Source organism: Hyperolius riggenbachi, chromosome 6 (genome assembly GCF_040937935.1).
Source record: "Hyperolius riggenbachi isolate aHypRig1 chromosome 6, aHypRig1.pri, whole genome shotgun sequence".
Lineage (NCBI taxonomy): Eukaryota > Metazoa > Chordata > Amphibia > Anura > Hyperoliidae > Hyperolius > Hyperolius riggenbachi.
Window position 1 is genome coordinate 146,012,689 of NC_090651.1, and position 14,872 is coordinate 146,027,560.

The window sequence follows — 14,872 nt, forward strand, 5'->3', positions numbered from 1 at the left end:
TATCAACAAGGTGTAGCTCATCAAGTAGAACACATTTCTCCATGTCTCAGTCCATCCTAAACACTGGCATGGATATGGCACCTTGATAGCCAGAGTTTGACACCTGTGCTGTAAGTATTTAGCAAGAACAAAATGGACGGGCAGTTTACTGGTGGGAAATGGGAATTCCAATGAAAAATTGAATATTTTCCACTGAAGGTTCAGCGGGCACAATTGGGTGAATTCACTTCCTCAGAAAGACATTTCTACAAACTTATAAATACTTATTTGCTGAACCCTATTAGTCCTAGTATGATAGTACATTGAAAAGTGTTGTGATCAACTAAAAAATACATTGAAGGAGTTTTGCGTAGTTATGCCATTGCTTATCTTAAATATAGCCAGACACAGGTTAATATTTGTTTGGTATTTCTTGCAGATTCGATTACTTTGACCAAATCTGCCGGTGATGTATTGATGCTCACAGGCTCAATTAACTGCTGAATGATTTCAAACAGCTTATGGATTTTCAATTGGGTGAGGGATTAATGGCTGGACACATATATTTGTACTGCATTGAGTGTTACAAAACAAGCAGGTGCAGCTGATTGTCGATTAGATTTCTGCTCCAGACTGATCAAGATCAAATGGTTCAAGATGGTAAATTGATCCAATCAGTACGCAAAGTTATCTGTCTTTTAATAGATCACTATTGAACCATGAATTGCCACTTTAAGTCCCTATAACTGAGCAGGAGCGCTGTGGTTTGATATATAAAAAAATATAGACAAACTAAGCTCACATCTTGCACCACAAATAGCACTTTAAATTCAATATGCTTGATAAGGAACTTGTCACTTTAAGTGAATTGGGGTGTTAAGCAGAGTTCTTATTTAAAGCGGACCTGAACTCAGAACTTTCTCTGTGCTCTAAAAGATAAGCAATAGCATAATAACCTTGAAAGTAAAACATTTCTTTGTTACAGCCGATAGAAATCCTGCAATAAATCTGCAACGTGTCTATTTCTTTCTTTAATGGAAGCAGACATAGGGTTAACATTCTGTGTTTACAAAGTAGCTGCTCTGCCAAGTCTGTACAGATTCCTGAGCTGAAAGCTAAGAGTTCAAGTTACACTTGTGATTAGTCACAGATAAGGGGGAATTGGACGGGCTAAACTCTCTAAATACATACAGGGTGCATTTCTCTATGTTCATGTCCACTTTAACTTCTGAAATGTGATTTATAGAGGCTGTTATGATGTATGGCACATCCCTGCTCTTTGCTTTCTAGTATTAGATAACCTGAGAGAGCTCTATTTATTTCTGTCTTAACGAGGGCTATCAGCGCCAGTCACAAGTTTACAGTTCCTGCTCTTCTGTGAAGGGTTAACCTCCCTGCATCCTCATCAGAAGTGCAGTCTGCATTTATTCACACATGGCTGGGGCTGTGCCTCTAAGATGCAGGTGCCAATTTTCTCTCTTGACATAACGTGGATACGCTTGGTTAGAGAGCACTCCTGTATTACAGCTGCTAACACTGCGCTATTCATCACTCTAACATCTGTACATTGTGTGTTGAGGAGTAACGAGGCATCCACACTGAGGTAACTGGAAGCTAAAGTGCCACTTTCTGGATGCTTTGTCTTGTGTTTAGTAGCTGTTAGTGTTTAGGTGCCTGCAGGCATCCATTACACGTTTATGTGCCTTTTGGAAAGCTGCACAGTACAAGGATTTCCTGTTTATTGCCAATCTGTGCCATAGAATGCATGCTCTTTATTACTGAATTGCTGCTGTCTTAGCAGCAGGTGTGGTTTAAATTCAGGAAAAACGTAGAATGCAGAGGGGATTGTGTAATACTGCATCAAATACTAACATCATACTTTATAGGGAAAATCCTCCCTTCTTAAGAAGAGAAAACAATTCTGTCTAGACAAGCTTTATACGAATATAAGATTTCAGCAAACACTATTTCAGATTTATACACGATTCTGTTTTATAAGTTACAGTATTTAAGTCAGTGCACTGAAATCTTAACATAAAATGCTAAGTGGGGATGTCAGTACGCTGTAATCACTAGTTTACTCCCAGGCTTTTAAGAAGAGAAACAAGGGGTCTGCACATCCCTTTATAGGCACACAGCATAAAGGCTAATCTCTGTAAACTTAGTCATAGAGTCATACCTTAACCACTTCACATCCAGACCTTGTTTCCCCCTTATGGCCCAGAGCAGTTTTCACATTTTAGTTATGTCCTTGTTTAATCAGCAATAACGTTATCCCTACTTATGTCACCTAAATGAAATATATATTGTTTTTTGTTTTTTTTTCATGACAAACTTTCACTGTATGGCATTTTTTCCCTCAATGAATTTTGTTTTCTATGCATTTTATTAGGAAGAAGAGGGAAAAATTGAAAAAAACACATTATCTCTCAGTTGTACCAACTCCAATTTAGAAATAAAAAGCACTACTTTAGATAAAAAACACAAATTTTGTTTAGCTATTTCTACCGTTTATCACTCAATTTAGATTATATTTCTGTCACAATTTATGGTCAGGATATTTGATTCTGAAATAATGCTACAGTGTGTATTTTTCACTATGAACTGAGAAAATAAAAATATTTTTAATGGTAAAAATCAATTTTAATGGCTTAGGGAACATTAATTCCCTTTCACCAATTAGTGCTGCAACAGATAGTGCCAGAGGTTAGCACAGGAGCAAGCCCAATCATGCACAGCTGTGGTTAAGCTACAAGATGTATAGCTATGTCCTTGTGGCTTAGATGAAGTCACAGAGGACGTAGAAATACCGTAGTGGTGGATAAAGTGGTTAAAATGGTAAAATATTACTTTCTACTGTGTATATAGTACATATATTGGGAACACCTATATTGCCATGGTTAGAAGGAAAACAAATAACACTTCTTATAACATACCATAATCCAGATAAAGATGAGAAATTATGTTGGTTAAATTATCGGCACTTTTCATAAAATGTAATTAAATGTAATTTACTGATTTTACATTATGGTCTCTTTCACACTAAAGCCCTTTTCCTGTGTTTTAACAGTCCATAGACTTTCATTTTACCTTTCACACCCAATGCTGCGTTTCGGTGCGTTGCGTTTCAATGCACCCGGGAGCGTTGAACCGCCGGGAACCGGCATTTTCCCGTCGGGTTCAATTAATAGCTACCACCACTGATTGCATAGCACCGCTGCATCTCGACGATACGCCGCAGACCTTTCAACGCGTGCAGGAGAATGGCTCCTGCACGCGTTGTCTAATGTGAAAGAGCCCTAAGAGCTGGATTTATATTGCAGGAGCCGATAGGCACTGAAGTTCTGAAACCCTAGACTCCACCCTCCATGGCATCCAGCCTTCCTATCCAGCTCTCTATGCTACTTGGGTTAAGATGGGTTGGTCACTGCTATGGTAGCATAGAATACCGGATGGACAGCCTGGATCAAACTGCCAATGGTCCAGTGACTTTGACATCATTGCAGCTTCAGGATGGTGAGTACGGTTCGCAAACCACTGACAGCTGCCTCTTAGCACACAGCACCCCTAGCCTCATGCCTTGAGTTCCGAAAGCTAAATCCGGCCCTGTTAACATTAACTTGTACATTTGGAGGCAATTACTTTTACAGGGTCAGGAGTCCTCCGCAACTATGTTTTATATGTAAACCCAAGGTGAAACCTGCAAGAAGAAACAGATACTTACTTAGGTAGAGGGAAGCTTCTGGATCCACCTGGAGCTTTCAGTGTCCTTTTTGCCCCTTCCACCACTGCTTGGGACCCTCTGGAAGTTCACAGCTACTCTCCCTTTCAAGCTGTACTGTGCCCAAGCAAGTACAGCCGCACCTGCACAGTAGCAAGGAACCGCTCATGAATGAGAGGCTCTGGCTTACTGCGCAGGCGTGACCATGACAAGGCCTGGATTTGTACTTTTTACCACCCAAGGCCCACTATTACCAACTGCCCTCAGACCTACAGCATCCTAAACACCCCCTTCCCCCCAACATGGCGGGGATTAGACTGTAGGCTCCTCTGATGACAGTTAGTGGCGTAATGTCAGGAATTTAAATATAAGCTCCTCTGAGGACAGTGAGTAACATGATGGCAGAGATTAGATTGTAATCTCCTTGGCAAGCGGCACATTCGGCAAGTAACAGGCAGCTCAGAATCACTTTAAGTGCCCATTTGCTGTCCCTTCATCCCCCGAGTGCCAGATGCGGCTCCTGGAAGTCGACCACCGCTATGTGCAAAATCCTTGTAGCAGGACGAATGTTTGGTAGCCTAACTGCTACTGCCACCCTGCTGCACACAGAACACCCCTTGCTTTCCTGGTGCCCTAGGCCATGGCCTATGTTGCCTTGCCTGAAATCCGGCCATGACCATGACAACATATCCGACAAGCTCTTGGTCCATGTACAGAACGTCTCTGGACTATCCAAAGGCTTCCTTCTATCTAGGTAAATATCTGTTTATTCTTAAATGTTTTGCCTCAGGTACATTAAGCAGTGTATAAGTTAACTATTAGGGAATTACGGTACATTTTATGAAAAGTACTCATATTTTTATTAGCAAGCTTGCATTTTTTGTTCCATACAGACGTTATACTCAATTATTTTCAATTAGAAATTAAAAAAAATGCAGCAGTTTATAGTTGCAAGCAAACTACATGGAGCATGTCCACTGGGGGTCCTTGGTCTACAGTTTGAGAACAACTCATGCTATATGCTATTTAATGAAAAAGTCATTTACAATGGACTTGGCATTTTTTTGTGTTGTTCCCAATTAAATCAATCTGGCATTCTGAACTTACAAAATCTCATATTTCCAGTTACCTGTATAAACAGCTGGTAGATGCCTAGCAGTCTGACTTATTGTGTCAGTTATAGGATATCCCTCCTGCTCTGTTGTACTCTGGTCTTCCTTCTAACCTCTCATATTCCTCTAAACAAGATATCTCCAGTAGTCTTAGCTGACATCACTTAATGTAATCAACACATTGCTGAAGAAGGATATATTACATAGGGCTCATTCAGGGAGGAACTGTCAAATGAGAGGTTATGAAGCAAGGTAACCACTGATACACCACATCCTCCTATCCTGCAATGCATCTGTGGACATCCATGAAGGGGATTACCCAGTGGTCGAAAGCCATATGTTTAACCACTTGAATACCAGCAGTCTCTGGCCCCTTAAGGACTAGAAACCTCTGGTTCAAACAATAAGGCTCACCGACGTCATGCCGCATGGACCCGGCACTTTCGCCATTAGCGCCACTCTCCCGTCGGTAGTTCTGATGGAGGAATTCCGGTAAATGTTACCGATATTTTACTACAGCCAAAACTAACTTTACTCTCATACAGAACTCTCACCCCTCCGATGCCTAACCCTAACCACACCCCCCCCCCCCCCATGCCGATGCCTAGCTCTAACCACCACCCCCTGCCAATGCTTAACCCCCGCCCAAAAAAAAAAAAAGATATTGGGAGCCACCATAGACTTATGGAGTGACCACACTTCTGCAACACTCTGGCACCCAAATGTCCTGCCTCTTGCCAACACTCCACTAGTTATGCTTTCAGACAGAGACGATTAAATAAAACTACTACTAGTGTTAGCTGCTCACTTAAATATTGATTATTCATCTCTGAAACTTACAAACTGAACAGTAGCTATATCTGTGAGAAAATGTATTGGGCTATCCCAAATTACCTTGGCCATAGCAGGAAGCAGTTATTGTCAGGGGATGAGCAGGCAACTCTGAAAGCCATGTTTATAATGTCAGGTTTCCTACTGGGATGGCTGGAACATCTAGTATATGGCCTAAAATGTTATATTTAGATTCTCCTGGTCTTTATTAGGGATGATCAATGAGATGCAAAGTCCCACCAAGGTTTAAATTGATTGGTCCAGTTTCAAGTTGCATATATTTGCATACAAATGTACATAAATTTACATAAACTCAGAGGTATTTGCATCTCATTGATCATCCCTAGTCTTTATGATTCAGAGACTTCCGAAACCAAAACATTTTCACCTGTTTCTCCAAACTACTTTTAAACTGAATAAAGAGGTATGTTCAAGCAACACAAACTACCACCTGTCAGTTGCCTTGGTGAGCTGAGTCATAGAATAAATTTGCTGCAGTGGGCACAACTGTCTAATTTCCTTCCACAACCCAAACACATACAAGTAGACTAGCTGGCATCTCATCAGACTGGACCTATTGTGTGTATCTGCAGTAAGGAGTGAGGCCAGCAGACTGAGGTATTCTCTCGAGTTAGAGACAGATGTGAATGGTTTCATGCGTGCTGCAAAGCTTTGCATAATATGTCAATGCTAGCGAAAAATAGAACATGAATAAATAAATAGACTGAACATCAGGTGAACTGTCTGGGTGAAAAGAGGTAGCTCTGTATATAATGAATAATATAAAATACTTATAACTAAACTGATGAATGAGATATTCCGAAAGGTAAAGAAGGGTCATCAACTTATTATGAAATTAATTACATAGCAGAAAACATGCACAGCCAAAGTTCTGGCTTGTAGCACACTGAAAAGGAAGAGTTTGCAGAAAACGACTTTTTGCCATTGGGTATAGACAGCCGCTTACCAACAGCTAGTGGGCTGGACAGCAAATTCCAAAATGTGCAATAAAAACCTGGGAATGAGAATTCTCACGAGAACTGCTGATTTTTTTCCCAGTAAGCAGTGGGTTATCCTATACCCTAATTCAGGGATGTCCAACTCTAGTCCTCAAGGTGCCATATCCATGCCAGTGTTTAGGAAAGACTGGGAAATGGATAAATGTGTTCTACTTGATGAACTACACTTTTCCTGATTCAGTCCCATCAAATAATTTGAGCTGTGGCAAAAATATTTGAGGACCTTTTGTTCTTTAGGACTGCAGTTGGACAGTCTAGGGGTTAAGGGGGGCATTTTGGTAAGATGCAGAGTCTGGCAGCGGAAGCAGCTTACATTATCTGTTGTCAGTGGAGCTAGCTACACATCCTCTTCTCTCCTTTCTTCAGCGAGTGTGATTTCTTGTGGCTACCATCTGGGACATACAGTACAGCATGGCTGGAGAGAGGAGAAAATAGGATATGTAGCTGGCTCTGCTGACGACAAGTAATGTATGCTGCTGCCATTCTCTTTTCACTCTGGGGGGGAGGGCCGATGGTAATAATAGGTTAGTGCGGGGAGGCCTGATTAAATCTTTTATCTTGGGGGGAGGGGTGCAGGGTTGTGCAGGGGGCTTGGCTGGCTCAGTTTTGCTGGAGCCCTCCAGGTTCTAGGTGCACTCCTGGTAGGTCCACATCTGGCAGGAAACAGATGTGGAATCATAGAGAGGACAGGAAATCCTGCAGACATGTAAAAAGGGCGCCGGGAAATTTAGGCGCAGGGTGAAGCTGAAAAATGTCTCACACTGCTATTGTAAATTTCCCCCTCCAGGCCGCTATGGGCACAGAGATTAGATGCAATTTGGCTGCCAGCTATTGCTAGCAGTTGAATGTCGCTGTTTTTTTTATTCTTAATTTGGGCTCCTTCTTTTACTGGCACCCAAATTACCTTCTGAGCTGCGCTATAGCCATAATTCACATTACAGTCTATGGCGGCACCTCAATGTCCGGCGCCCTTTTTACCTGTCTCGGGAAAACCTAACAAAGATGTATCCCTTTTATTACTCTATCAAGTCCTAAACACAAAACATGGACAAGGTTTTATTGAATTTAAAAATATACTTAAATGAATCTTCAGCTCATATCTAGAGTGCTGGCAATGCCAACCCGCTTGTTTGTCTATGTGTTAAACCACTTGCTGCTCTTACCAGTTTAGTATAATAGTTCTTTTTTTAAACGTTCTGCACAGAACACTTTTTATAGTTACCTGGATTTTTTCTTTCTCAGAGAGATCTCTACCTATCTCTTTGTTACATAAATGTGTCATTTTTGTCACAATAATTGTGTAGCGTAGCTATTATGCATATTAGCTGTCGAACACATCACTGGGCAAATGCAGAAAGAGATTGTGTAAGTGCACAGCAAGAGGATTTGCAACCTGTAGATCTCTCGAAAAGCAATTTTAGCAGAGTTGCTATGATGTTTGTTTTGTGTTTTTGCAAACTGAGATGCCCCTAATGCATTTGTTGGACCCCTGGAGAATGGTCATAATGTAACTAATCTGCAATATATCTCTCCCAGATATAAACTAATCTGAGCGTGACAGCCGAGACAGCTGGATATTCAATTACCAGTAATGACACTGTACTGTGAGAGCAGGAGATACATTCTCCCAGTGTTCTGACACATTGTCGGTTTGCATTATACAAGCAGTCATGGTATTGGCTGTAAAATGATGTGCCAACTACCCAAGAGATACTATATAGCATGTGTGTGTGCGAGCACAAACAACACACACACACACACACACACAGACACACACACACACACACACACACACACAACACACACACACACACACACAACACACACACACACACACACACAACACACACACACACAGACACACACACACACACACACACACACACACACACACACACACACATACACACACACACACACACACACACACACACACACAACCTTCACACTACAATGACGTATAAATGTTTTAATGCATATTAACATCACATGCCAATCAAACTCATTTATATATAAAAATGCTGGTCTTTCCCATCATCCATGCTGTAATGCTGTACAATCATGAAAGGGACTAGTATAAAGTATAACTGCATTTTTAATATGGGATAGAACTGTTTTTAGTGTAGCCAGAATACTTTCCTAAAGGCTTCCATTACCTGAAATATAAAGGGTACCTGGAGAAGGGTAAACATTTGTTTTTACTTCAGTAGGGGTAAGCCTCTAGAAGGCCGAGAGGCTTCCCTGGTCTCCCTACATCTCTCTTGGACCCTCTGAACAATATAATGTTTAATATTGCTCCCCTCTGTGTACTGGTACAGCCGCACCTTGCAGGTGCACAGTACGGCTAGACACCAGGAAAGCTATACTGGGGAAGGAGGGGTGCCACTAACAACACCAAGGAAGCCATTTTGGGTGGGGATGGGGGCCATAAACACCACCAGGGAAGCTATATTGTGGGGGAGGGGAGATGATAATCACCACTGGGAAAGATATATTGGGGAGGGATGGGGGATGCCCTTGGCACCATGGAAGCAATATAGGGGTAGAAAGGGGGGAAGCTATAGTTCCCAGGTAATTGTATAGGGTGTGTGTGTGTAACATGAAAATTGGGGTGTGGCTAAAGACGTGGCAGAGGTCTTAGTGTATCTTTTTGCTGGCTTGAAAGGTTTCTTGGCAAACAAACCTCAGTTATCGTAAGCAGGTCTAAATGCCAAAGTCCAAACAAAGAAAGCACTGGGTTTTGTAGGAACAGATTCACTATTTATTCTTCAATCACCAATCTTCTAAGTTGCGGACATGAAGTATGGACACGATTCAGAAATCCAATTTCACAAAAGAGATGGATTGACACTTGTTTCACAGCCAAAGGCCGCTTCCTCAGAGGCACACAATATACATGAACATCAAGTGCAGGTCAAGGAAAATGCCAAACTGCAATCTATCGTGATAGCTAGTGAATCAATCTACACCGATTCCATGCTAGTGCATCTATGGAAAAAAGGAATGCCTTACTGTATGTTAGGTGTTATCATTCACTTGCAAGTGGAACATACTGTAAATGTAGATGTTTCCATTGACTACAATATGCATTTCTTGTTTAAATGATGCAACATCTCAGTTACTCAGACACAGCCCTGGCCTAAACTCAAGTTCCCTTTACTGATAAATGTGCAGAATGGATCATTTTTGCTTTCATCATTTCAGATTACAGAATGAGTAAAATATGAATTGTTTAATATTATTATTATTAATTTATACAGGACTAATTTTGCTTACGTTTTCTTCAGTGCTTTGCACAATAATGAATACTATAGCAACTGCTGATTTAATGATTGCGAAAATGTATTTACACGACCCCATCTTGGAATACAAACATTTTATACGCCAAAGTAGTTTTTTATCAAATGTAATTACAAACTGCATTACATAGCACTGAAAAATACACCATATCGTTTTTTAAGAGGAGTTTCCCTTTATGAGCTAGGGGTCCCTGTGGTATTTGTTCTTAAGCTCTCAATGATTTATAATCCTGCCTAGTGCAAGGGTATAAATGTACAGTCAATGCATCATGTGTCAGATACTCCAATGTACCTTTTGTGGAAAAGGATGCTTTCCTATGGACCGTATTAAAAAGTAAATGGAAAGGTTGGCAGAAAACACACTGAGACTTCAGCCTTCACTCCAGCTGAAAAGAGATGGCGCTAACAATAAATATAAAATAATGAATGTGAGATTATGTCAACATGATTGCAATTTGCATACAGATTAAATGAAACTATGCATCTGCAATCATTAAGACTGATCGCCACGTTAATTAACTCAAATAAAGGCATACTGTGAAAATAATATGTAATTTAAAAATAAACATTGGTTATCATTACCACAGATGAAAAAAACAGATCATGCTGACTTGTAAGTCTTTTGGCTTCTTCATTTTTTTATTTTTATAATAATACTTTTTTCTTAATAATAATACTTTTGTTGTTGCTGATCTAACGAAGTGGATGGATAACATAAATGGAAGACCAAATGGGGCTCATTTATCAAGACAGTTGCAAAGACAAGCACCAGTAAATTCCTCTGACAACCAATCAAGTTTCAGATGCTAAACTAAAGATGCAGTGAAAATAACTTACTGTATTTTTTGGACTATAAGACTCACTTTTTCTCCCCCAAAAGCGGGGAGAAAAAGTCACTGCGTCTTATAGTCCAAATGCAGGGTATTCCTGACTTGTGAACGTCTACCAATAGGAACCTCCAATCCGCCGCACTGTCGGAGACTTCCTGTAGTGGGTCCATGTAGAGGAGGACACAAAGAGGTACAGAGTAGGACACAGGGAGACACAAGAGGTACAAGGGGGCATGAGGTACAAAGGGGGCATAATCCACAAGATCCCCCTTCACCATGGATGCACCAAGTTTAGTATATATGCATTTTTTTCCCCCGGTTTTGTCCTCTAAACCTAGGTGCGTCTTATGGTCAGGAGCGTCTTATAGTCCGAAAAATACGGGTAATAAAAAAAAAGGGCTTCATTTTTACAATAATTATGTATAAATGATTTAGTCAGTGTTTTCCCTTTGTAAAATCTTTCCTCTCTCTGATTTACATTCTGAAATGTATCACAGGCAACATCTGTACTGCTGGCAAGTGATGTCTGTGGAAGGAGATGCTGCTTTTTTGGCAGTTATAAACAGCTGTTATTTCTCAAAATGCAACAAGGCTCCCACAGTGTGATGTTCGTAACTAGGTGCTGACATCACAGTGGGGGGGGGGGGCGTTCCACCACGATATTAGCCATACAGTCCCTCTGATGATTAGTTTGAGAAAAGGTAAAAAGTTCTTGTGGGAAAGGGAATATCAGCTAGTCATTGAGATGAAGTTCAGTCCTTGGTTACAGTTCCTCTTTAAAGGACAACCGAGGTGACATGTGACATGATGAGATAGATATGTGTATGTATAATGCCAACCATACTAGACTGTGCACAATAAGGGAAAGAGGCGCCCTGATTTGAATAAAAGCTTTTAAAACCAGTTTAAAAACGAAAAAGAAAAATGAGGTATCTTACCTCAATGACGAAATCTCTGTAAACTTACAAAAGATTTTTATTTGAGCACAGGCAACGCGTTTCGCGGGTCTGAGCCCGCTTCCTCAGGCCAATACAGTGCCTAGAACAGCAGAAAGAGTTCCTCAATGTACATACATATACATATTTCATAAAAAATTATAAAAATAATAACGGTCAGAGTACATATATAAATGAATAAATAGCATAACATGAATTTAATTTGGCAGATTTATCCATGCCCTAATAGTTGATTCCATGCTGTGCATATGCAAACGCATATTTATGCGCACGCACACACACATCAAAGAGAACACACTACTGTGTCTCATATCTAAGGGCAAACTTGATGGTTTAGTCTAAGCTCCATTTGCCGTAATGCACAATACCATTATTATTATGCACCTTCTAGATGAATGATAAATATATAATATATATAGATATATATATGGAAAAAAATAAATTATATACAGACCAAGGAAGAAAAAAAAAGAAAAAAAAAAAAAAAAAAAAAAAAAAAAGGGGGGGGGGGGGGGTTCCATTGATGATAATGTATGCATCATCAATTAAAAAGAACTAGGAACATAGTGGATAGTATTCTAAAATTAGCCATGCGCCCATAGGAATGATATAATATAAAACACAGATATCTAGCAATGTATAAAAAGTATATAAACATATATATATATACACATATATACACATACATACATACACAACAACATAGGAAATACTAAAAACTTGGCCAGTTCTAAACAAAGACAAAATCCAGGCAGCGCTGCAAGCATTTCACAGTGCTGCTCTGCATAAGTAAAAGGAACTGGTCACTGACTTTTAAAAGCATTGCAGTACATTGTGCACAGCATAATACATGTTCAGACAGCAGGGTGAGTAAAAAGGCAGGATACAATGGAGACCAGAAAACAACGTTGTAATACTCACCAAATGACCAAATAATTATCCTGTATAACAATGTTCCAATTCATCCTTCGCCCCCTCACTCTTCCCTCCCCTCACACACCAACCCCACTTTTCTTTTCTTTCTCTCAGCTCGGCCATCCACCTGCCAATAAAATCATTCCACCACATAGTCATTCTCATTTACACCACTCATATGCACACATTTCATACATATTGGAAAAAATATATATAATATATATAAATAAAAAATAAAAATATCTTATCCTTATGACATCACTCATATGATTTTGAGAGTGACACATAAACTATTATATACACGTCCTGAGCATTATATATGTGCTAAACAGAGAGATATATACCACAAAACAATGCAGTTTTATTGTATAATCGTGTTTAATGCAAAGATTCCTATATAATTTAATTCATCTAATCACTATTTTTACCACTAACTATTAGATATTTATCTAAATAATCCACTATTGCGCCAATGTATTTTAATATATATTTTGTCTTTCACCAACTAACTGTCAAAATCTATCACTATAAGTAACAGAAATCCAGTCCACTAGCAATGAGATGCTAATGAGAAAGTCCCATCGCCATCTAGTGGCCAAATAATTTAATACATCAACTCCTGGTCCTATCTTTTCTATGAATCCAGCGTAGGACTGGCAAAATACATTGCCTTCCTATGCTATGCCCCTTTCCAATATGGCCCCACCACTACTTCCTGTGATTACATCATCACGCACCCTCCCCTTCCCTAATCTGCTGAGAGTGTGCAGACCTGCAGCTGCTTAAACAAATCAAGTAAGGTTATATAATGCAGAGACAGGGAATGTCCTGTAGAGGCTCCCTATGCTACATGATTTCTGTCATTTGGTGAGTATTACAACGTTGTTTTCTGGTCTCCATTGTATCCTGCCTTTTTACTCCCCCTGCTGTCTGAACATGTATTATGCTGTGCACAATGTACTGCAATGCTTTTAAAAGTCAGTGACCAGTTCCTTTTACTTATGCAGAGCAGCACTGTGAAATGCTTGCAGCGCTGCCTGGATTTTGTCTTTGTTTAGAACTGGCCAAGTTTTTAGTATTTCCTATGTTGTTGTGTATGTATGTATGTGTATATATGTGTATATATATATATGTTTATATACTTTTTATACATTGCTAGATATCTGTGTTTTATATTATATCATTCCTATGGGCGCATGGCTAATTTTAGAATACTATCCACTATGTTCCTAGTTCTTTTGTAATTGATGATGCATACATTATCATCAATGGAACCCCCCCCCCCCCCCCTTTTTTTTTTTTTTTTTTTTTTTTTTTTTTTTTCCTTTTTTTTTCTTCCTTGGTCTGTATATAATTTATTTTTTTCCATATATATATATCTATATATATTATATATTTATCATTCATCTAGAAGGTGCATAATAATAATGGTATTGTGCATTACGGCAAATGGAGCTTAGACTAAACCATCAAGTTTGCCCTTAGATATGAGACACAGTAGTGTGTTCTCTTTGATGTGTGTGTGCGTGCGCATAAATATGCGTTTGCATATGCACAGCATGGAATCAACTATTAGGGCATGGATAAATCTGCCAAATTAAATTCATGTTATGCTATTTATTCATTTATATATGTACTCTGACCGTTATTATTTTTATAATTTTTTATGAAATATGTATATGTATGTACATTGAGGAACTCTTTCTGCTGTTCTAGGCACTGTATTGGCCTGAGGAAGCGGGCTCAGACCCGCGAAACGCGTTGCCTGTGCTCAAATAAAAATCTTTTGTAAGTTTACAGAGATTTCGTCATTGAGGTAAGATACCTCATTTTTCTTTTTCGTTTTTAAACTGGTTTTAAAAGCTTTTATTCAAATCAGGGCGCCTCTTTCCCTTATTGTGCATAGTTATACCCCCGTACATGTTTGTCCGAGGGGTGGTGACAGAACACCCGTTGTTTTACCACGGTTAATGTTTTGTGCATCCTTTTTCATCTAAGAGAGCGACCGCAACCAGGTCCGTCCAGGACCACCCCGAGTGGAGTCGGGTTTATGGTCTCCACCTGCTTCCTGTGGTCGGTTGCCCCTTGCAACCCTCCTTTGTGAGTAGCCCTTTCAATCAATTGATTTCTCCACACACCTACTATTGACATACTGCACTATCGGGCTCCCTTTTTTGTCTCCTGTATCTTTTTTTCCCATAGGGTGGCAA

General features: G+C 39.7%; 1 protein-coding gene and 1 long non-coding RNA gene across 11 annotated transcripts in view; both read left to right on the forward strand.

The window, feature by feature from the left end:
• Positions 1-14,872, forward strand: part of NTNG1 (netrin G1) — a 448,295-nt gene that overhangs the window by 51,565 nt on the left and 381,858 nt on the right. The gene's annotated exons all lie outside the window — the stretch shown is intronic.
• LOC137522572 (uncharacterized) lies at positions 13,313-14,459 on the forward strand. The gene is made up of 2 exons (XR_011022339.1): positions 13,313-13,529; positions 14,379-14,459. It is a non-coding gene; the product is annotated as an uncharacterized lncRNA (long non-coding RNA).